General features: G+C 39.6%; 1 long non-coding RNA gene and 1 pseudogene across 1 annotated transcript in view; one reads left to right on the forward strand and one right to left on the reverse strand.

Annotated features, from left to right (window-relative positions):
* The window catches only part of LOC110259347, a 99,873-nt gene extending 74,776 nt beyond the window's left edge, over positions 1-25,097 (forward strand). Inside the window, exons 3-5 of the long non-coding RNA XR_002341664.1 lie at positions 23,870-24,011; positions 24,665-24,782; positions 25,002-25,097. This is a non-coding gene — a long non-coding RNA (uncharacterized LOC110259347). The remainder of the gene's footprint in view (positions 1-23,869; positions 24,012-24,664; positions 24,783-25,001) is intronic.
* LOC100737176 lies at positions 929-4,034 on the reverse strand (annotated as a pseudogene).

A 25,724-nucleotide genomic window follows, 5' to 3' on the forward strand; every position in this document is an offset into this window, starting at 1 on the left:
GGTGGAGAGCAGAACCATGTATGGGGTTCTGGCTGCAGGTCCCAGGGTCCCAGAGCTGGTGTCAGACTGCTGGTGGGTGGGCCAGTTCATGAACACAGTTTGCTGTAGTGTATGTTTTGTCCCAGTGCAAGTGTTAGTGTGCTTGTGGGCAGGACCAGGGCCAAGCTGATCCCAAGGCTGGTGCTGGCCTACTGGTAGGTGGGGTGGGTCTTCAGGTGTGAGGCTTTGGTTTTCCTGTGGCTAGTATCCACTAGCTGATGGGTGAGACTGGTGGAGAGACTCAAGCAGTGTCATTGTTGGGCAGGGCCAGGGATTCTGTGGCTGTTTCCTGCCCACTGCTGGGTGGAGCTGGGTTCCAGGGTCTCTGGCTTCATTGTCCCCTAGTTATCATTATGCTGTACGTGTTAAACTTTGATATCTCTTAAAACTAGAAAAGTATTTACAGATACAAAATGAAAGTGCAAAATATTATCAGTGAAAGAGAACAAACTTTAACTGTTTTCCTTTAGAATTAATTTATTGTATATTAAATGTACAATGGCTTTTTAACTCTATACACACAATAAAATTTCTTAAAGAAATGATGATGTCTTATTACAATCTATCTAATGGCTTTTGAAAACTTTGAGAAAAATCATGAAAAAGGTTTCACATGTCATTTTCAAATTCAAAACTCATCATCACCAAAGAAAAGATGCTTCTACACTCCTACAGAGATCACTAGAAAGAAACAACACTTAAAAAGCTAAGAAACTGTCTTGGGGATTCCTGGTGGTGTGAAGTTAGGATTAGGCATTGTCACTGCTGTGTCTCAGGTTCAATTGCTGGCCCTGCAGCTTCCACATGCCATGGGTGCACCAAAAAAAAAAAAAAAAAAAAAAAAAAAAGAAGAAGAAGAAGAAAAGAAAAGAAAAATGAAACCCAACAAAACAAAAAAAGTGAAGAAACTGTCTCAAAAGCATTTTTTATAGTCTTTTCTAAACAGTAAGGTAATGCACTAACATAACCCAATTCATCCACAAAATGGCTTTCTGTACCTGCTCTGGTTTCTACTGCCAAATTACTACATATTTATACATAACCGAGGTAAGAGTTTCCTCAACATTGTTATTTCAATAATCTGAAGCTCTTGTGTTACCTATGGGCTCTCATCCCCTGCCATTTATATATGAAGCATGAGAAAAACAGGAAGAAGCTCAGTATTGTCTTGTCTTTCTATAACTCCAATGCTTCCTGGACCATAGTTTCTTCCACTGGATGATCCTCCCATGTTTCTGCTACCACCAAGTTTTCCACTCTTCAGTAAAGAGTACTTAGAAGATGCCTGCTTATAATTTCTCAAATCATTATAATTTTCACTTCCACAATTTCCTCTGCCACAGTTGTCATAAACACCTTCAGAGCCCCCATCCTGGTTGCCATATTCATGTCCTGTACTGCTATATCCTCCTGGTCCTCCATAACCAGAATAAACTCCACAATTGCTACCTTCAGATCCTCCTCTATACACATGATAGCCATCCCTAAGTCCAGGACCACTGAGATATCTATCGGATCCTCCTCTAAAGTCCCTTCCTGGTCCTGCTCCAAAATTTCCACCACCACCAGGAGAATCTCCCAAACCAGTGTGGCCTCCTTTTCCACTTCTGAAATGTTGGACTTCCTGAATTTTAGATTGAGACAAGGCCTTTCTTACTTCTGCATGATGACCATTGACAGTGTGGTTTTTCTGCAACAGTCTTATCCACGTGATCATGATCATCAAAAGTAACAAATCCAAAGCCTCTTATCTTGCTAGACTGCCTATCAGTAATTATCTCAATGGCATCTATTTTTTCATATTTCTCAAAGTAATCTCTAAGATGATGTTCCTCGGTATCTTCTGTAAGTCCACCAATAAATAGCTTCTTCACGGTGACAAGAGGCCCTGGCTTTCCATAGTCCTCTCTTGGGACAGCATGTTTGGGTGCAACCATTTTCCCATCAATGGAACGAGGTGTGGCAGCCCTGGCAGCATCAACCCTCAGCCATGGATGAAAATGTAACAAAATGAATCTTGATTTTTGGCTTGTAGGATCCCTTATGACCACACAGTCTATAGTTTTCCCCATTGCTTATAGTAGTTCTCAGACCTTTTCCTGTGGTTTGAGAGCTTAGACCACCAATAAAGAGTTTATAGGATTGTTACTTTTCTTTCTTTTTTAACTCCAAAAGAACAGATTTTGAAGTTTTTTTCATTTGGTTTTACTCACTTCAGCATTTTTTCCAAAGCTGAGGGAGATGAGGGAGATCTCAGAGACTAACAGGAACCGGATTGGCCCCTACAATGTGGTGAGAACACAAACCAGACTGGTCCTGGGCCTGCAGTGGAAAACCTCTGCTGTTCCAGGAAAACACCTCTGTGAGTACCTCCACAGAGCACCTTGCAATGCTTCTACTGCCTCTAGAGTTACTGCCACCCCTGAATCAATCTTGAGCAACTTTGATTTTTTTCTGCAAAACACTATTTGAACAGAGTGACCAGTCATTAAAGTTCGTATTACATTTTCTCTGTGGTGATTTTTTTCCAGTTTTTAATTGTATCAGCATTATCTATTTATTTTATACTGTTTTTCTAAGTTGGATATTTAATGAAGAGATGATTAATGTGGATATTATTAATGTTTTACCCCAACATATTTACCTATTGCTTTGCTTCCACAAGGTGATCAGCCTTTTTTGTAAGAAATTATTCAAACTCAAAAGGATTTTTCTAAAATTTTTTAAATAAGTTCCCTCAACTACAAATTATCAAGTATATAATCTCTTTCTGTAATTTCCTTTGTGGTGTACAGTAATCAGTTGTCTCAGTTGTCATTAAGATTCCAAATCCTTTCTCTGTCTAATCCATTATAAGATTATAATCAAATAATATGTTTAAAATTTGTATTGAATCAGTGCAGCTTTCTTCTTAAGTCATTTCTGTCCTGGAAGATATTGTTTCGAAAGGGGAAATCATTTCATTCCTATCATTACACCATAATTATGAATGCTACCACTTTCTTTACTCAAAATGTCCAGTTAGAGGGATAATTACTTGATCCCCTTATTGACAGAAGGCCTAATATATTCCAAGTTGTGTACAAAACCCCAGGGTTTGGAATTTCAGTTAACAAAGTCACTGGCCCAGTTTATTTGGATCTTGGTGAGAGAAAAGGAATAATGTACTAATGAATGTCTGATCTAGTGTTGGGTAGGAGAAGTGTTGTAATAAACAGTAAGGTTCACATAGAGAGAGAGGGAGAGATAGGGGAAGTGAAGTAAGAAGAGATAAAGGGAGAAAGAAGTTAACTATAATTGATGATGAAGTGATTAAGGAAAGCATAATGATGACATATTTGAGCAGAGAAGTTAATTTAAAAAAAGACCAAGCACAGTGTGGGTGAAGAATTCTCCAGAGAGAACAATTTAAACAGATCAGGGTCACATACTACTTCCATGATTGGAAAAAAGATGGAGATTGTGGGAGTAAGACATGAAGCTCACCTGCTCCCACAAATTCATTGAAAATCCATCTATATGTGGAACTATTTGGCCAGAAAATTTGCTGAATGCTGACAAAAGGACCCAGGATTCTGATAGAGAAAGAGACACTTCACAAAACAGGGTAGGACAAAAGAAAGAAGGAAAAAAAAAGGAGAGGAAAGGAGAAACAAAGCAAATCAGGACCTGTGCCCCTGGGAAGGAGCTGGTAAAGGAAAAAAAAAAACAAAAAAACAACCTACTCTGCACCCTGGGAAGTCCCACATACCAGTGAGGAGACCAGCAGAGACAGAGGAAGAACTTTTGTGACTCCCAGGACCTTTTGCAATGTTCCTGAAATGCTTTTACCAGTTTAGTCAGCTTTTCACAGCTCTCTACCTGCCCAGGAGGCCCTTCATGGGTTTCCAGGATCTTTTGTGCCGATTCTGAGATTGCTTTCTCCACCCACCCCCTCTGGCAAATCATGGCTCTGCGTCCACCCAGGAGGCACCTTGCAGAATCCTGGACAATCCATACTGTTTCTGAAATCACCCTCTGTCCCTTAGGCAAATTGCAGCACTGTGCTCACCCAGAAGGCCCCTTGCACACTCCCAGGATCTTTCCCTGTTTACGAGATAACAGTATTGGAGGAGAACACAGCAATCTGTGAAAACCAGTTAAAACAGAAATGGTCCTCTGCAAGTGGTCAGTGTCAAGGCCCTGCACTTCCCAACCATAGGCTGGGGCAGACAGGGGCTGGGATCTGAAACCCCAGCTTTGGAAATCAGACTCAGAAAGCCAGTGCTGGCTACCTGGGGAAAAACTAAGGTTGGCAGCATGTAGATAGCCTGGAGGGACTGGAGTCTAGATTGACCACATTTGAAGCTTTAAGCTGAGGAATCCTGGTTGGGCTTGGAGGCTAGGTGCCATTATTAGTGGATGCTGGAGAGAAGGGATGGGATCCATCAATATAGCCTTGCCCTTGTGAGTGCTCTCAGACTGCAAGACCCCAACTACCCCAGCTCCTGGATCTACCCTTGAGCAGTAGCTTCTTAGCAACAGTTACAGAACAGCCCACAGCACTTAAGGCTACAGAGAAAGTGGAGCAAGCAGAGGGAACCCTTGCAGCAGATAGATGGAATTTGGGAATAGGTCAGTCCATGCAACCCTGGCCAGCAGCTGGGTTGGGAAACACATGACTGCTCTAAAAGTTCAGAAGACTCAGAGGATCACAGATGGCTCAGTGTGCAGGTGGAGAGCCCCATTTTCCCTAGGGGCAGAAGGTGATTTTGGAAACGGTGCAGATGGGGAGGATCCACAGGGAGCCCCTGAGCAGACAATGAGCTCAGTTTGCATAGGGGGTGGAGAAAGTTATTTTGGAAACAGTTCCTGGGTCCTGGGAGTCTGCAAAGGGCCTTCTGGACTGGCATGGAGCTTAAGTTTAACTAGGGGGTGGAGAAAATTATCTCTGAAATCATGTGGAGGGGAAGGATTCCGCAAAGGGCCTCCTGGCCAGGCACAGAGCTGCAATCTCCCTAGGAGGTGGAGAAAGTTACCTCGTAAACAAGGAAAGATCCTGGGAGTCTGCAAGAGGTCTTCTGTCTGTGTACAGAGCTGCAATTTGCTTAGGGGGCAGAAGGTGATTTTGGAAATAGTGCAGACTGTCCGGGATTCTGCAACAGATCTGCTGAGCTGGTGGAGAACTGCAAATTACCTAGTGGGTAGAGAAAGTTATCTCTGAAACAGTGCAGGAGGGCGGAATTCTGTAAGGGGCCTTCTGGGTGGGCACAGAGCTACATTTTGCCTAAGGGACAGAGGGTGATTTCAGAAACAGTATGGACTGTCCAGGATTCTGCAAGGTGCCACCTGGGTGGGTGCAGAGCCATGAATTGCCCCCCCCCCAGGGGGGGGTGGAGAAGGGAATCTCTGAAGCTGCAGAAAGGATCCTGGAAACCCACAAGGGGCCTCTTGGACAGGTGGAGAGCTGTGAAAAGCCCATTGAACTGGTAAAACTATTTCAGGAACAGTGCAAAAGGTCCTGGGAGTCACAAAAATCCTGGTGGCAGGTGAAGGGCTGCAACCTGCATAGGGGACAGAGAAAGTGAACTTGGAAACAGCACAAAGGATCCTAAGAGTCTCAAGAGACCAGGTGGGCAGGTAGAAAGGCCCAAAAGGCCCAGTGAAGGGGCAAAGTGTACCTGGAAACAACATGCACAGCCTGGGAGACAGACACAAACAGCCTGGTGGATTGGCAGAGTGATCTTGGGAGTAGCACAAGCAAGCTCTGTGATCCCTGCCAACAATCAAGCAGGGGACCATAGAAATAGTGTATGTTGCACAGCCAGCCAAAGGAGCTGAGAGGGGCCCACTGGCACATGTTTTTACTTTGCAGTGGCTACAGGGGGCACTCTACCATCAGCCTGGTAGGAGAGACCACTGGAAAAGTGCAGGCCTTATAGCTATTAGAGAAACCCTTTTAGCAACAGTTAGGGAGCAGCCCCTGCCTCTGGGTCTACAGAAAATGCCCCCTAGACTGGTCAAACAAGGAAGTGACTACGGACAGGCACCTGCACCACCCCAGCTACAGAGAGCAGTCCCTAGAGCCTCCCCAACAAAGTGAGGGAGTGCAGGATTAACTGCTGACACTGCCAATTACAGGAAACTGAACTGAGAACTACCTGGAAGTGGGAGGGGTGACAGGAGCCAGCTCCTGAACCTCCCACTCCCCTCTACAAAAGCAGTCCTATCAACCATGAACCACTGTCAACACTCACATGGACCCCATTCCTAACAGCCACCTGGCTTCAGGACAGGTAGTGTAATACCACTGCTCCCATCACATGCTCTAGGTACACATGAGCCACTACCACTCCTTAGAACTCTAAGATGAAGCATCAGTTGCTTCATCTACATACCTGTCATCAAGGAAACCATAAATATAGAAATTTAGGCTTTATGAGATGACAAAGAAATAGCTTTCAGACAAAGGAACAAGACAAAAACACACGAAAACAACTAACTAAAGAGGAGTTAGGCAATTTACCTGAAAAAGAATTCAGAGTGATGATAGTAAAGATGATCCAGATGTAAGAAAAAGAATGGAGACACAGATGGAGAATTTACAAGACCTATTTAACAAAGAACTAGAGGTTTTAAAGAACAAGCAAACTAAGTGATGTGAAAGAGTGGTGTAAGTCACTGCCATGGGAAAGAATAAAGAAAAAAGAATGAAGAGAGCTGAGGAGAGTCTAAGAGATCTCTGGGACAACATTAAACATATCAACATTCTCATCATAGAGTTTCCAAAAGGAGAAGAGAGAGAGAAAGTTCCAGAGAAAATAACTGAAGAAAACTTCCTTAATATGGGAAAGGAAACACTCAAGTTGAAGAAGCACAGAGAATCCTACATGGAATAAACCCAAAGAGAAACACAGCAAGACACATACTAATCAAATTGACAAGAATTAAATATAGAGAAAATTTTTTTGTCTTTTTGCTTTTTCTAGGGCCACTTCCTACAGCATATAGAAGTTCCCAGGCTAGGGGTCAAATTGGAGTTGTAGCCACCAGCCTACACCACAGCCACAGCAGTGCCAGATCTGAGCTGTGTCTGCAGCCTACACCACAGCTCACAGCAACACCATATCCTTAACCCACTGAGCGAGGACAGGGATCGAACTCGCAACCTCATTGTTCCTAGTCTGATTTATTAACCACTACACCATGATGGGAATTCCGAGGAAAAATATTAAAAGCCACAAGGGGAGTTCTCGTCATGGCTCAGTGGTTAATGACCCCAACTAGTATCCATGAGGATGTGGGTTCAATCTCTGGCCTTGCTCAATAGGTTAAGGATCTGGCATTGCTGTGAGCTGTGGTGAGGGTTACAGATGTGGCTCAGATCCTGCGTTGCTGTGGCTGTGGTGTAAGCTGGTAGCTATAGCTCCATTTTTTTTTTGCCTTTTTGTCTTTTTAGGGCTGCACCAGCAGCATATGGAGGCTCCCAGGCTAGGGGTCAAATAGAAGCTGTAGCCACTGGCCTACACCAAAGCCACAGCAATGTGGGATCTGAGTCACATCTGCAACCGGAACCACAGCTCATGGTAACGCCAGATCCCTAACCCACTGAGTGAGGCCAGGGATCGAACCTGCATCCTCATGGATGCTAGTTGGGTTTGTTAACCACTGAGCCACGACGGGAATTCCCTACAGCTCCAATTTCACCCCTAGCCTGGGAATCTCCATATGCCAGCAGCGTGGCTCTAAAAAGACAAAATAGGAGTTCCCGTCATGGTGCAGTGGTTAACAAATCTGACTGGGAACCGTGAGGTTGCGGGTTCAATCCCTGGCCTTGCTCAGTGGGTTAAGGATCCGGCATTGCTGTGAGCTGTGGTGTAGGTCACAGACATGGCTTGGATCCCACGTTGCTGTGGCTCTGGCGTAGGCCAGTGGCTACAGCTCCAATTAGACCCCTAGCCTGGGAACCTCCATATGCTGTGGGAGCGGCCCTAGAAAAGGCAAAAAGACAAAAAAAAAAAAAAAAAAAGACAAAACACAAACACAAAGCCACAATGGAAAAGCAACAAATAATATACAAAGGACCCCTGTAAGGATAACAGCTAATCTTTCAGAAGAAACTCTGTAAGCTGGAAGGGAGTGGCAAGATATATTTAAGGTGATGAAGGGGAGGAAACTAGAACCAAGAATGTTCTACCCAGCAAGGCTCTAATTCAGATTCTATGGAGAGATCGAAAGCTTTTCAGACAAGCAAAAGCTAAAAGAATTCAGCAATTAACTCCAAACCACTCTACAACAACTACTAAAGGAATTTTCTAAGCAGAAAAGAAAAAGACACAATTAGAAGCAAGAAAATTCCAATGAGAAAACTGGTAAAGACAAAGATAAATGTAGAAAATCACCCATTGACAAATATGGTATCAAAACTAGCAAGTATGAGAAGAGAAGACAAATGCAGAACACTGCAAATGCATTTGAAAATAAGAGAACCACAACCCAAAACAATTCTGTACACACAGAGATGGTCATATACAAATCTAATGGAAAGCACAAACAAAAAAACTATAATGGACAGACACATAAAAAAGGAAAAGCAATCCAAATACAGCACTAAAGATAGTCAGCAAATCACAACACACAAAAGAAGGGAAAAAAAAGACCCAAAGTAACAATTCAAAACAATTAGCAAAATGGCAATAGATACATATTTATCTGTAATTACACTGAATGTAAGTGGATTTGAATCATTCATGCCCCAACCAAAAGACGAGACTGGCTGAGTGGATCTAAAAACAAGACCCATATATATGCTGTTTACAAAGGACCCACTTCAGACCCCAGGACACATACAGACTGAAAGTGAGGGGATGGAAGAAGATATTACATACAAATGTAAATCAAAGGAAATCAGGGGTAGCAATACTCATATCAGACAGAATAGACTTTATTTTATTTTTTTGTCTTTTTGCCATTTCTTGGGCTGCTCCCGTGGCATATGGAGGTTCCCAGGCTAGGGGTCCAATCGGCGCTGTAGCCACCGGCCTACATCAGAGCCACAACAACGTGGGATACGAGCCACATCTGCGACCCACACCACAGCTCATGGCAACGCCAGATCCTTAACCCACTGAGCAAGGCCAGGGATTGAACCCACAACCTCATGCTTCCTAGTCGGATTTGCTAACCACTGAACCACAATGGGAACTCCAGAATAGACTTTAAAATAAGGTCACAAGAGACAAAGAAGGACACTACATAATGATCAAAGGATCAACCCCCAAAAAAAGATGTAACACTTGTAAATATGTATGCATCCAATGTAGGAGCACCCCAATATGTAAGGCAACTGCTGACAACCATAAAAGGAGAAATTGACAGCAACACAATAAGGAGGGACTTTAACGCCCCACTTACATCAAGGGACAGATCATCTCAGACAGAGGATCAACAAGGAAACACAGGCTTTAAATGACACCCTAGATAAGGTAGATTTAACTGACATTTATAGACATTCCATGCTAAAGCAGCAGAATATACATTCTTCTCAAGTGCACATGCAATATTTTCCATCTTGGGCCACAGTACAAACCTGGGTAAATTTTTAAAAGTTGAAATTATTCCATGCATTTTCTCTGACCTCAACGCTATGAGACTACAAATCAACTAAAAGAAAAAAAATCCACAAAAAACAGAAACTCCTGGAAGCTAAACAATATGCTGCTGAACAATCAATGGATCACTGAAGAAATCAAAGAGGAAATCAAAAGATACTTAAAGACAAATGACAATGAAGATTCAGCAACCCCAAACCTATGGGACACATCAAAAGCAGTTCTGAAAGGGAAGTTTATAGTGATACAATCTTATCTCAGGAAACAAAAAACTCAAACAACCTAAGCTTGCACCTACAACAACTAGAGAAGGAAGGACAGACAAAGCTCAAAATTAGTATAAGGAAAGCTATCACAAAATCAGAGCAGAAATAAATGAAATAGAGACAAAGAAAACAATAAAGATTAATGAAACCAAAAGTTTGTTCTTTGAAAAGATCAACAAAATTGATAACCCCCTAGCCAGACCCATCAAGAGAAAAAGAGAGAGCTCAAATAAAAAAATTAGAAATTAAAAACATATTATAACTGACTCCACAGAAATACAAAGGATCATAAGAGACTAGTATAAACAACTATATGCCAATAAAATGGACAATCTAGAAGAAATGGACAGATTCTTACAAAGGTACAGCCTACCAAGACTGAACCAGGAAGAAACTGAAAATGTGAACAGATCACTTATAAGTACCAAAATTGAAAATGTGATTAAAAACCTTCCAAAAAACAAAAGTCCAGGACTTGATGGCTACACAGGTGAATTCTATCAAACATTCAGAGAAGTGTTAACAGCTATTTTTCTGAAACTCTTTAAAAAATATCAGAGGAGGGAACACTCCAAAGTTTATTCTATGAGGCCACTATCACCCTGATACCCAAACCAGACAAAGATACCACATCAAAAAAATTATAGGCTAATATCACTGATGAACATGGATGCAAAAATCCTTAACAAAATACTAAAAAACTGAATCCAAATATATTTTACAAGGATCATACACCATAATCAAGTGGGATTTATCCCAGGGGTGCAAGGATTCTTCCGTATCCACAAATCAGTCAATGTGATATACCACATCAATAAACTGAAAAATAAAAACCATATGATCATCTCAATAGATGCAGAAAAGGCTTTTGACAAAAGTCAACACCAGTTTCTGATAAAAACTCTCCAGAGAGTGGGCATGGAGGGGAACTCCCTCAACATAATAAAAGCCATTTATGACAAACCCACAGCTAACATCATTCTTAATGGTAAAAAACGAAAACATTCCACTAAGATCAGTAACAAAACAAGGATGTTCTCTTTCACCCCTATTTTCAACATAGTCTTGTAAATCCTAGCCATGGCAGAGAAGAAAAAAAAGAAAGAGGAATCCAAATTGGAAAATAAGTATGACTGTCACTATTTTCAGATGACATGATGCTATACCTAGTAAACCCTAGAGACAGCACCAGAAAAGTGTTGCAATTCATTAATGAATATGGTAAATTTGCAGGCTACAAAATTAATACACAAAAATCAACTGTATTTCTATATACTAACAACAAAAAATCAGAAGGAGAAATCAGAGACCATCCCATTTATCATTGCATCAAAAAGAATAAAATACCTGGGAATAAACCTACCTAAAGGAACAAAATACTTATACTCTGAAAATTATAAGAGGCTGATGAAAGAAATCAAAGATGACACAAACAGATGGAAAGATATACCATACCCTTGGATTAGAAGAATCAATATTGTCAAAATGACTATACCACCCAAGGCAATCTACAGATTCAATGCAATCCCCATCAAATTACCAAGGACGTTCTTCATAGAACAAGAACAGACTATTTTTATTTTCCCACTGTACAGCAAGGGGATCAACTTATCCTTACATGTATACATTACAATTACATTTTCCCCCATCCTTTGTTCTGTTGCAACATGAGTATCTAGACAAAGTTCTCAATGCTATTCAGCAGGATCTCCTTGTAAATCTATTCTAAGTTGTGTCTGATAAGCCCAAGCTCCTGATCCCTCCCACTCCCTCCCTCTCCCATCAGGCAGCCACAAGTCTTTTCTCCAAGTCCATGATTTTCTTTTCTGAGGAGATAGAACAGACTATTTTAAAATTTGTATGGAAACACAAGAGACCCCAAATAGCCAAAGCAATATTGAAAAAAAAAAAAGGAAAATGGAGGAATCAAGCTTCCTTTCTTCAGACAATACTACAAAGCTATGGTTGTCAAAACAATATGGTACTGGCACCAAAAAGCAGAAATACAGATCAATATAACAAAGTAGACCAGAAATAAACCCAAGCACTATGGTCAACTAAGATAAAGGAGGCAAGAAAATACAGTGGAAGAAAAATAGTCTCTTCAGTAAATGGTGCTGGGAAACTGGAAAGCTACATGTTAAAGTATGAAATTAGAACACTCAAAATGGGTTAAAGACTTAAATATAAGGCCAGATACTATAAAACTCCTAGAGGAAAATCTAGGTAGAACACTGACATAAATCACAGCAACATCTTGTTTGATTCACCTACTAGAATAATGACATTAAAGACACAAATAAAACAATGGGACCTAATTAAACTAAAAAGATTTCGCACAGCAACGAAAAACTATTTAAAAAATGAAAAAGACAGGAAATGGGATTAAGAAGGCAGAATAGGTCAGAAGCTCACCTTCTGTCATAAAAAAAACAAAACAAAATTACATCCAAATGCTGAACAACCTTCAAGAAAATGGATTGGAAACGTTCAAAAAAGGTATTCTACCCCAGAAGACAAAGAGGAGGCCACATCAAGACAGTAGGAGGGGAAATTATGTAATATAATCAACCCCATACATGCTGAGTGGGCAGCACACAGACTGGAAAGTAACTGTTCACAGAGACTCACATCAGGTCCCCATGTCTGGGGATCTGACATTAGGAGAAAGAGCCCCCAGAGCATCTGGCATTGAAGGCCAGTGGAGCTTGTGTGCAGGAGTTCCATGGGACTGGGGGAAACAGAGCCCCCACTCTTGAAAGGCACACACAGGCTTTCATATGCACTAGGTCCCAGGGCAAAGCAGAGACTCCATAGGAATCTGTGTTGGACCTGACTATAGTTCTTGGAGAATCTCCTGGGAAGGCAGGGGATGACAGTGGCTCATTGTGGAGAAAGGACATTGGAGGCAAAGGTCTCTGGAATAATCGTCAGTGGGTATTCCTCTAGAGGTGGCCATTTTGGGAAAATTTGCCCCCACCAATTAGCACTGAGAAGCCCCAGGCCAAACAGTAATCCAAATGGGATCGCAGCCCCATCCATCAGCAAACAGGCTGGATAAACACCCTCAGGCACACAGCTGCCTCTAATCTCACCCAGGGACAAAGCCCCACTCACCAGAGGGGTTAAGAATCAGCTCCACCTACCAGTGGGCAGGAACTAGTCCATCCCATCAGGAAGCCTACAGCAATCCCCCATACCAACTTCAGGCACAAGGGGGCTAGACATCAGAAGTAAGACAGGCTACAACTCTATTGTCTGAAAAAAGGAGACCACACAAAAATCTATACAAAATGAAAATGCAGAGAATTATGACTAAGATAAGGGAGAAAGAAAAAACACCAGAAGAACAGCTAAGTGATCTGGAGATTATCAGCTTCCAGGAGAAAGACTTTAGACTGATGATAGTGAAGATGATGCAAGACATTGGAAATAGACTGGAGGGAAAGATTGGTAATTTACAGCAAACATTGAGCAAAGAAATACAAGATTTAAAATTTATGGGAGTTCCTGTTGTGGCGCAGTTGTTAACGAACCTGACTAGGAACCACGAGATTGCAGGTTCAGTTTGATCCCTGGCCTTGCTCAGTGGGTTAAGGATTCAGCATTGTTGTCATGAGCTGTGGTGTAGGTTGCAGATGTGGCTCGGATCCCGTGTTACTCTGGCTCTGGCATAGGCCAGGGCTACAGCTCTGATTAGACCCCTAGCCTGGGAACCTCCATATGCCATGGGAGCAGCCCTGGGAAAAGCAAAAAAAGACAAAAAAAATTTAAGCAAGCAGAGATGCAAAGTACAATAACTGAAATAAATTCATTAGAAGCAACCAACAGCAGAATATAGGAGGCAGAGTAATGAATAAGTAAGGTGGAGGACAGACTAGTGGAAATCACTGATGCAGAATAGAAAAGAGAATAAAGATTGAAAAGAAATGAGTCTCAGAGAACTCTGAGACAATGTTAAACACACCAACATACATATTATAGGGGTGCCAGAAGAAGAGAGAGAGAAAGGGACAGAAAAAATATTCACAGAGATAATAGCCGAAAATTTCTCTAACATGGGAAAGGAACCACTCACTCAAATCCAGGAAGCACAATGAGTACCATATAAAATAAACCAAAGGAGGAACACCCCAAGACACAGATTAATCAAACTGACCAAAATTAAAGACAGAGAAACTATTGAAAGTAGCTAGGGAAAAGAAACAAATAACATACAAGGGAACCCTGATAAGGTTATCAGCAGATTTTTCAGCAGAAACTCTGCAGTCCAGAAGGGAGTTGCACAACATAAAGTGATGAAAGGGAAAAAACCTCCAACCAAGATTACTTTACCCAGCAAGGCTCTCATTCAGATTTGAAGGAGAAATAAAAAGCTTTGCAGACAAGCAAAAGCCAAGAAAATTCAGCAACACTAACCCAGCTTTACAACAAATACTAAAGGAACTTCTCTAGGCAGAAAAGAAAAGGCCACAACTAGAAACAAAAATACTACAAATGACAAGGATCACCAGTAAAGGCATATATACAGTAAAGGTAGGAAATCATCCATGTACAAATATAATACCAGAATCAGATATTGTGATAAGAGGAGGGTACAAATGCAGGACACTGGAGATGTACTTGCAATTAAGAAGCCAAAAACTTAAAACAATCTTGTGTATATATATGTATATATATACTCCTATATCAAAACTTCAGGGTAATTGCAAGCGAAAAATCTACAATAAATATATACACAAATAAGAAAAATCAACTCAAATAGAGCACTAAAGATAGTCATCAAACCGCAAGAGGCAAGAACAAGAGAAGAAGTGAAGAAAAAAGAGCAGCAAAAACAAATCCAAAACAGTTAATAAAATGGCAATAAGAACATACATATAAATAATTATCTTAAATGTTAATGGATTAAACACCCCAACCAAAAAACAGATTGGCTGAATGGATATAAAAACAAGACCCATATATATGCTGTCTTTGAGAGACCAACTTCACTTCTAGGGACACATACAAATTGAGAGTGAGAGGATGGAAGGAAATATTTCATGCAAACAGGGATCAAAAGAAAGCTGGAGTAGCAATACTCATATCAGACAAAATAGACCTTAAAATGAAGAATATTTTAAGAGATGAAGACATTTATATAATGATAAAAGGATCAAAGAAGCTATAACAAGTGTAAATATTTATGTACCCAACATAGGAGCACCTTAATATATAAAGCAACTAACAACCTTAAAAGGAGAAATTGACAATAACACAATAATAGTGGGGGACTTTAACACCCCTTACAGCAATGGACAGATCATCCAGACAGAAAATCAACACAGAAACACAGGCCCTAAATTGAAGCATTAGACCAGGTGGGCTTAACAGATATTTATAGGACATTCCATCCAAAAGCAACAGAATACACATTCGTCTCAAGTGCACACGGAATATTCTCTAGGACTGATCACATTCTGGGCCACAAATCAAGCATCGATAACTTTAAGAAAATTGAAATCATGTCAAGCATCTTTTCTGACCACAATGCTATATGACTGGAAATCAACAAGAAAAAAATTGCAAAAAAACCCCACAAATATGTGGAGACTGAACAACATGCTACTAAACAACCAATGGATCACTGAAGAAATCAAAGAGGAAATTAAAAAGTACCTAGGAGCAAATGATAACAAAGACACTCAATCCAAAACCTATGGGATTCAGCAAAAGTAGTTCTAAGAGGGAAGTTTATAGCAATACAAGCCTTCCTCAGGAAACAAGAAAAAGCTCAAATAAACAACCTAACTTTATATCCAAAGCAGCTAGAGAGAGAAGAACAGACAAGACCTAAAGTTAGCAGAAGGAAAGAAATCATAAAGATCAGAGCAGAAATAAATTAAATAGAAATGAAAAAAAAACATAAAAAGATCAATGAAACTGAAAGCTGGTTCCTTGAAAAGATCAACATAATTGATAAATGCTTAGCCAGACTCATCAAGAAAAAAAGAGAGAGGACTCAAATCAATGAAATTAGAGTCTGGCTCTTTAGACCATGTGGCCATCCCATCCTGACACCTTCAAATCAATAAAATTAGAATTGAAAAACAAATTACAACAGACATCACAGAAATAAAAATGCTCATAAGAGACTACTACATGTAACTATATGCCAGTAAAGTGGACAACCTAGATGAAATGGACAAATTCTTAGAAAAGTACAATCTTCTAGGACTAAACCAAGATGAAATAGAAAAGACAAATGGACCAGTTGCAAGTCCTGAAATTGAAACTGTGGTTAAAAAACTTCCAACAAATGAGTTCGTATTGTGGCACAGCAGAAACAAATCCCAACTAGGAACCATGAGGTTGTGGGTTTGATCCCTGGCCTTGCTCAGTGGGTTACGGATCTGGCATTGCCACGAGCTATTGTGTAGTTTGCAGATGTGGCTCAGAACCCGCGTTGCTGTGGCTGTGGTGTAGGCCAGCAGCTACAGCTCCGATTAGACCCCTAGCCTGGGAACCTCCATATGCCACAGGTGTGGCCCTAAAAAGACAAAAGACAAAAAACAAACAAACAAAAAACTTCCAACAAACAAAAGTCCAGGATCAGATGGCTTCACAGACAAATTCTATCAAACATTTTACAGAAGAGCGAATACCTATCCATCTGAAACTATTCCAAAAAATTGCAGAGGAAGAAACACTCCCAAACTCATTCTGTGAGGCCACCATCACCCTTATGCCAAAGCCAAACAAAGATACTACAAAAAAAGAAAATTACAGGCCAGTATCACTGATGAACATAAATGCAAAAACCCTCAACAAAATACTAGCAAACTGAATCTAAGAATACATGAAAAGGATTGTATATCATGATCAAGTGGGATTTATCCCAGGGATGCAAGGATTCTTCAATATCCACAAACCAATCAGTGTGATACACCACATTATCATACTGAAGAATAAAAACCATGTGATCCTCTCAATAGATGCAGAAGAAGCCTTTGACAAAATCCAACACCCATTTCTGATAAAAACCCTTCAGAAGGTGGGCAAAGAGGGAACCTACCTCAGCATAATAAAGGCCATATATGACAAACTCACAGCTAACATCATTCTCAATGATGAAAAGCTGAAAGAATTCCCATTGAGATCAGGAACAAGACAAGGAAGTCCACTCTTGCCATTACTATTCAACATTTTTGGAAGTCCTAGTCACAGCAATCAGAGAAGAAAAAGAAATAAAAAGAATTCAGATTGGAAAAGAAGAAGTAAAACTATCACTATTTGCTGATGACATGATACTATACCTAGAAAATCCTACAAATGCTACCAGAAAAACTGTTAAAGCTCATCCATGAATTTGGCAAAGTCACAGGATACAAAATTAATACACAGAAATCGATGGCATTTCTATATCCTAACAACAAAAGATCAGAAAGAAAAATTAGGGAAACAATTCCATTTACCATGAGTTCAAAAAGAATAAAATATTTAGGAATAAACCTACCTAAAGAGAGAAAAGACCTGTACTCTGAAAATTATAAGACACTGATTAAAGAAATCAAAATGACACAGTTGGAAAGGCATGCCATGCTCTTGGATTGGAAGAGTCAATATTATCAAAATGACTATACTACCCAAGGCAATCTGCAGATTCAGTGCAATCCTTATCAAAGTACCAAAGACATTTTTTCACAGAACTAGAACAAAATATTTTAAAGTTTGTTTGTAAACACAGAAGACCCAGAATAGCCAAAGCCATCCCGAGAAAGAAAAACGGAGCTGGAGGAATCAGGCTCCCTGACTTAAGACTATACTACAAAGCTACAGTCATCAAAACCGTATGGTACTTGTGCAAAGACAGAAATAAAGATCAGTGGAACAGGATAGAAAGCCCAGAATTCAACCCACGCACCTACAGCCAACTCATCTATGACAAAGGAGGCAAGAATTTACAGTGGAGGAAGGACAGCTTGTTCAATAAGTGGTGCTGGGAAAACTGGACAGCCACATGGAAAAGAATGAAATTAGAACACTCCCTAACACCATACATAAAAATCAAAATCACTCCCTAACACCATACATAAAAATCAACTCCAAGACCTAGATATAAGACCAGACACTATAAAACTCTTAGAGGGAAACAGAGGCCAAACACTCTCTGACATAAACCACAGCAATATCTTCTCAGATCCACCTCCTAGAGTAATGACAATAAAACAAAACCAAATGGGACTGAAAGGTTTCCGCACAGCAAAGGAAACTCTAAACAAAATGAAAAGACAACCCACAGAATGGGAGAAAATATTTGCAAATGAATCAACTGACAAGGGATTCATCTCCAAAATTTATAAACACCTCCTACCGCTCAATACCAAAAAACAACCCCATCAAAAAATGGGCAGAAGATCTAAACAGACAGTTCTCCGAAGAAGACATACAGATGGCCAACAAACACAGGAAAAGATGTTCAACATCACTCATCATTAGAGAAATGCAAATCAAAACCACTCTGAAGTACCACCTTACACCAGCCAGAAGGGCCATAATCAAAAAGTCTACAAACAATAAATGCTGGAGAGGGTGTGGAGAAAATGGAACCCTATTACACTGCTGGTGGGAATGTATATTGGTGCAACCACTGTGGGAGACAGAATGGAGATTCCTCAGAAAACTAAAAATAGAATTACCATTTGATCCAGCAGTCCCACTCCTGGGCATCTATTCAGAGAAAACCATGACTTGAAAATATACATGTACTCCAATGTTCATTGCAGCACTATACACAATAGCCAAGACATGGAAACAACCTAAATGTCCATTGACAGAGGAGTGGATCAAGAAGATGTGGTATATATACGCAATGGAATATTACTCAGCCATTAAAAGGAATGAAATACTGGCATTTTTAGCAACATGGATGGACCTAGAAATTATCATGTTAAGTGAAGTTAGTGAGACACCAACATCATATGCTATTACTTACATTTGGAATATAAAAAATGGACACAATGAACCTCTTTGCAGAACAGATACTGACTCACAGACTTTCAAAAAATTATGGTTTCCAAAGGAGACATGTTGGGGTGGGGAATGGGCTGGGGGTTTGGGATGGCAATGCTATAAAACTGGGTTTTCATGATCATTGTACAACTATAAATGTAATAAAAATTCATTGTGTAATTTAAAAAGTCATTAAAAATAAATAGCGAAAAGACAACCCACCGAATGGGAGAAAAATCTTTGCAAATGATGTAACAGACAATGATGTCGCTCCAAAATATATTAACAACTTATATAATTCAGCAGCAAAAAAACAAAAACCAACAACCCATTTGAAAAATGGGCGGAAGACCTTAGTAGACATTTATCCTAAAAAGATGTGCAGATGGCTAACAGGCACATGAAAAAATGCTCAACATCACTAATTTTTAGAGAAATGCAAATCAAAATTACAATAAGGTACCCCCTCACACCAGTCAGAATGGCCATCATTAACAAGTCAACAAATAACAAATGCTCAAGAGGGTGTGGAGAAAAGGGTACCTTCCTTCACTCTTTGTGGGAATGTAACCTGGTACAGCTACTATGGAAAATAGTACGGAGTTACCTCAGAAAACTAAATATAGAACTAACATATGATCCAGCAATCCCACTCCTGGGCATGTATTCGGACAAAACATTCATTCAAATAAATACATCCACCCCTGTGTTCACAGCACTGTTCACAATAGCCCAAGATGTGGAAACAACCTAAATATCCCTTGACAGATGAATGGATTAAGAAGATGCGGTAAATATAGACAGTAGAATTCTGCTCAGCCATAAAAAAAAGAGAAACTAATGACATTTGGAGCAACATGGATGGAACTAGAGATTCTCATACTAAGTGAAGTAAGCCAGAATGAAAAAAGACAAGTACCATATGATATCGCTTATTTGTGGAATAGAAACGTGGCACAGAAGATCCTATCTACAAACAAGAAACCTGATCATGGCCAAGGAGAGACTTGTGGCCCCAGGTGGGAGTGGGGAGGGAGTGGGATGGACTGGGGTTCAGGGTTTTTAAATGCAAACTCTTATATTTGGAATGGATGGAGAGCACAGGGAACTGTATGTGGTTGGGTCCCTTTGGTGTACAACAGAAATTGAAGAAACATTGTAAATAAACCATAATTTAATAAAAATAATACTACTTCCACTTCCTAGTAATAGTGATTTTTTAAAAACAATCTGGCCTGTTATTTTAAGAAAACTTCAAATAGAAAAAAACGTACAAAATGTTGATATTATATAATATTAACCTTAGGATATAACTTTCAATAACATAACTTTTTTTTTTTTTTGGTCTTTTGTTGTTGTTGCTATTTCTTGGGCCGCTCCCGCGGCACATGGAGGTTCCCAGGCTAGGGGTTGAATCGGAGCTGTAGCCACCAGCCTATGCCAGAGCCACAGCAACGCGGGATCCGAGCCGCGTCTGCAACCTACACCACAGCTCACGGCAACGCCGGATCGTTAACCCACTGAGCAAGGGCAGGGACCGAACCCGCAACCTCATGGTTCCTAGTCGGATTCGCATAACTTCTTATTTTAAGAGCTAACTTAAAAAGATGTTACCAAAAAAGAAAGAAGGATACAAATGGGCATTTTTTCCAACAATATGAATCCCACACTCACCAGAACAGAAGTCAGTGCAGATTCCACCAGTTCCAGTGGGTCTCAGTGACCCACTCCTGAGATGCAGACAGCCTGCAGCTTGCTGGAGAAAGCAGTGACTTCTGCCTCTCATTCCCTTTTTAAGGAGGGAGTGGATAATCCAATCAGTGGTTAATCCAGAGACATACCCTATCTCCTATCAAAGAGATTTGAGATTTTAAATCTTTAAATCTTTTATACACCCTGCAAAAATATGGGGCTATTAACACTGTCAGTATACTATCCTAGATGAAAAAATGTAATACTTCTGTGTATAGGGTTGTTATTTGCAATTTCTATCAATATGTTAATATTTCCTTCCTCTCTCACAATGGATAGATTCTACACAAATAGGAATGGAAGTTTTTATATACAGAGCTTTCCAGAAAGCAATATTTTAATAGCAAAAAAATAGAGACTTTGAATTCTTATCAATAATAGAATATCCCAAATGTTTGTTCACAAGTCTGTAATGTCTGTATCACACAGCTGTTACAAAGAAATTACTGTTTTGTGCATTTACCTTTCAACTAATTCCTGGTAAATTTGACATGATTTCAACCATCTTGCTCTTTCCCTACCCTTTGACAAAATAGTCTCTTTACTCTTTTACTTCATTGACTAGGATTTAACTCTTCTTCATTATTTCTCTCAAAACTCGTTAGGCACAATCATATACCCAAATCATTATGTAGTTACATTAGTGATTAAATTATGAATCCTTCACTTAATAGTCTAATATAGATCATTAGCACCTTTCCCAAAGGATACCTTAGAACACTTTCAATGCCATTTTAACTTCCTGACTTTTCTATTACTATTGTCTAGCATTTTTATTCTACATATATTTTAATGCCCTTGAGATGTATCTGGAATTGCTTTATGAAACAAAATTATCTCTAAATGATCCTTTTCTTTCCTCTTCATTTCCTCCTGCATTTCTGGTTTTGGAAGGCAGCTCTGCTCACCACTATACCACCAATGCCTGCATTTCTGGTTTTGAATCTGAGATTATTTTCCTTTGGACTTAGTAACTCACTGTAGCATTTTGTCTAATTCAATGCTTCTGACAGTGGAATGTTTCACTTTACTTTTTTTTTGGGTCTCTTTAGGGCCACACCCACAGCATATGGAAGGTCCCACGCTAGGGGTGGAGCTGTAACTGCTGATCTGTATCACAGCCACAGAGCCTGAGCAGTGTCTGCAACCTATGTGCAGCTCACAGCAATTCTGGATCCTTATCTCATTCAAGGCCAGGGATCAAACCCACATCCTCATAGATACTAGTCAGGTTTGTTACCCCTGAGCTCCAATGGGAACTCCATTTTACATTTTTTTAAGATATCTTTTTTGGGGTAATAGGGACTTTGGGTATAGAATTCTGAGTTGTCATAAGTTTTTTTTTAGCAATTCAAAAATAGTGCCTTCTTGATGTCAATTTTTATTTATGTTTAGACATCCCCAGGTAACCTTTTTCTTGTTTATTCTCTTTATTCTCTCAAATCTTTTACATTAACCTTGATTTTTAGACCATAGTGTAGCACATTATGGATTGCTGTATATTTATTTTACTCAGGGACTGTTGAGTTAATTGTCTCTGTGGGTTGTTGTCTGTCATCAATTTGAAACATACTTGTATGTTTTTACTTCTGATATCTATTCCTCCCCACTTCCTCTCTACTCCCCTTTTAATCACATCCTGCTTCTCTGAGATTTCCAGTATCATTTACTCTGTACTTTTCTTGGCATATTTGCTTTTGAACTATCTCACAGTTTAGTAATCTGGTATATCACTAGAATCAGTACCTTCTAATTGTTTAAATTCTTCATTTCAATTCTTGCAAAAACACAATATCCAGCTTTACTTTTTAAAAAAGAGATTTCCGGAGTTCCCCTTGTGGGCAGTGGAAACGAATATGACTAGTATCCATGAGGATGCACGTTTTATCGCTGGCCTCGCTCAGTGGGTTGAAGATCCAGCATTGCTGTGGGTTGTGGTGTAGGTTGGAAACTTGGCTTGGACTTCACGTTGCTGTGTCTGTGGTGTAGGCTGGCAGCTGTAGTTCTGATTTGATGCCTACCTTGGGAACTTCCATATGCTGCTGCACATGTGGCCCTAAAAAGCAAATGAAATAAAATAAGAGGTTTCATAATGAGGAGAGACTATATTCCTTTTAATACAGTAAAACTCAAATACATAGGTGGAAATTCTAACTTAAGATCGTATTAAGATATATTAGGAATCAGTATTTATCAAAATTTACCAGAAGGACATGGGGGTGGAAACCCCGTGTAGGGAAAGGGATTATTGTTACATACATCTGATATTATACATGAAGTCAGATCATGTGAATACGGTAGTTATGTCAAATGAAACAGAAGACTGAAAAACCCCTGGAAGATCAAAATCTAGAATAGGTACTCCATTAAAAAGGAAAAATGGATGCTCTGTATGAATGTTCTCTTACAGCTGTTAATCTTATGAAGTCCCCATACAGATCAAGTAAAACAAATAAGATTTAACTTTTGAATTGACATGTTCTATAAACCTAAAACATTGTGTTTCAAGGCTCAGAAAGGAGAAGAGTACAACATCTTCTTCTTCATTCTATGTGGACTAGATTTTGAAAAATTAGTAAATTGATATCTTTGGCTAAATATAAATTTATGAAAACTAGTTTCCTCTGCTTCTGTTTACATTCTTTAATATGTGTTCTTTAATTTTTTTTTTTTTTTTTTTTTTTTTTTTTTTTTTTGCTTCTTAGGGCCACACTCGAGGCATATGGAAGTTCCCAGGTAGGGGTCAAATCAGAGCTATAGCAGCCAGCCTACACCACAGCTACAGAAATGCAGGATCTAAGCTGTATCTGTGAGCTACACCACAGCTCATCATAATGCCAGATCCTTAACCTACTGAGCGAGGCCAGGGACAAAACCTGCATCCTCATAGATATTAATCAGATTCGTTTCTGGTTCACATGAAAAGAACCCCATGTTCTTTAAATTTTAAAATTACATAGGTCACCTTGTTATATTTCTATTCATGTTGTCTGGGAATGCTATGCATGATGGTCAGTATTTTATATCATCTGGACTGATACTAAGGGATAGCTCATTAGGTAATTAAGCATTATATTAGGCTGTGTTCTTGAGAGTTTTCTGGAAAGGGTTAGCATTTGATTGGGTAGACTAAGTAAAGAGATCTACCTACACAATGTGTGTAGGTTCCTGAGGGCTAAAATGGAACCAAAAGATGGAGGAAGCATGAATCCATTCTCTCTTCCTTAGCTGGGATCCATCTTTTCCTGCCCCTGGAAATCAGAGCTCCTGGTTCTCATGACTTCAGTCTTGGACTCAACTATGCTACAAGCTTTTCTGGTTCTCCAGCTTGAAGATGGCAGTTTCTGAAACTTCTCCACCTCATGACCCTGTAAGCCTATTCATGTAATAAATTACCAGATACATATGAAAAGTTATGGTGAACTGATCAAATTTATAGTTTAAACAGATCGTTGTGACTAGAATCTCATAATTCAGTTATATGTGGAGAAAGGATTTTGAATCTTAAGCTATAGTTGCCAATTTATTGCAGTGTATCACTCAAAAGATGACATCTTTGCACAAATGTAGGTAGAAGGTGGATTTTAAATATTTTAGGAAGTAAATGTTAGTCTTTGAATAATTTATTACATAAATGGGTATTGATTTGGCACTGGATAAGGGCCTTCAGCTTTCTGTCGTTGTCTCATGTTGGCTTCTTGATGTCCCAGGATCTTGTTCTCAATGTGTGGTGCCCACACTGGAAGAATCAACATCACCTGGGAACCTCTTAGAGATGAAAATACCTCATTCCCATCTAGACCTACTTAGGTTGAGGTCTAGCCATCTGAGATTTTAAAACCCTTTAGATGGTTGTGATGCAATCTGCAATTTGAGATACATTTCTCCATGGAGATAAGGAGGGTAGAGCATCCAAATGAACGGAGACATTCACTGTGGATTACAGATTTTGTTCCCATTTTGTTCAAATTTCACATTTTATTTTGTTTTAGAGAGCTCAAAAAATATGCTTCAACTTTACAGGGGAAACAATGAGACTGTGAAAATGAGGCAAAGCAGAAAAACGTGGTTTGCGTTCTAGACACCTAGTAAGGAAGACGAACTACACGTTCCAGAGGTCAGTTACTGGAACAATTTCCAGGTAAATTTTTGTTGCTTTGGTTTTGGAACCTTAACAATGATCGTACTCCAAGCATGAGCATTTTCCACTTGGAGAACTTGATAGGAGACTCATTTCTTTAATTCCCACTCAAGATCCATTGTCAGGGAAATTCATTGACCTGGCTCACAGCATAGAACAGAGAATGATTACTCAATAAACATGTGATAAATGAATAATTTGTGGTTTCTTCATTCACAGAAGTCAGATTGAGAGACAGCTTCACTAGGTCAAGAAGGCAAAGGATTCCCTTATATATGCAGTGTTTTTTTTTTAATATTGTAAAGTAAACAGCAAATATAATATTTTATTAAAATTGCATTCTGTGGAGTTCCTATAGTGGCTCAGCAGTTAACGAACCTGACTAGCATCCATGAGGATGTGGGTTTGATCCCTGGCCTCACTCAGTGGGTTAAGGATCCGGCATTGCCAAGAGCTGTGGTGTAGGTCACAGATGCAACTCAGATCCTGTGTTGCTGTGGCTGTGGTATAGGCCGGCGGCTACAGCTCCGATTGGACCCCTAGCCTGGGAATCTCTATATGCCACGGATGCGGCCCTAAAAAGGCAAACAATACCAAATCTGGAAGTATAGAAAACAAACTACTGTGAACCCATCCTTCCTTCAAATATTGTCAACTCATCAACAGTCTGGCTTTGTTTATCTGAGGAGCATCCACTTCCCTAGAAATAAGCAACTGCTTATTGACAAAAGCTCATAATTTCATCAGTAAATATTTCAGTTTCTACTTCAGATGAGAACTTTTGGAATGCAGACACAACAACATTATTACAAACAAAAATAAAGTCTTCCTATGATCAATCATTTAGTCATTATACAAAATTCCTAGTTTTTTCAATGTTGTTTCTTGATTTTACATTTTACATTTTATTTGAATCAAGACTTTAATAAAACTGATATCATG

This window comes from Sus scrofa, chromosome 2 (genome assembly GCF_000003025.6).
Source record: "Sus scrofa isolate TJ Tabasco breed Duroc chromosome 2, Sscrofa11.1, whole genome shotgun sequence".
Classification (NCBI taxonomy): Eukaryota; Metazoa; Chordata; class Mammalia; order Artiodactyla; family Suidae; genus Sus; species Sus scrofa.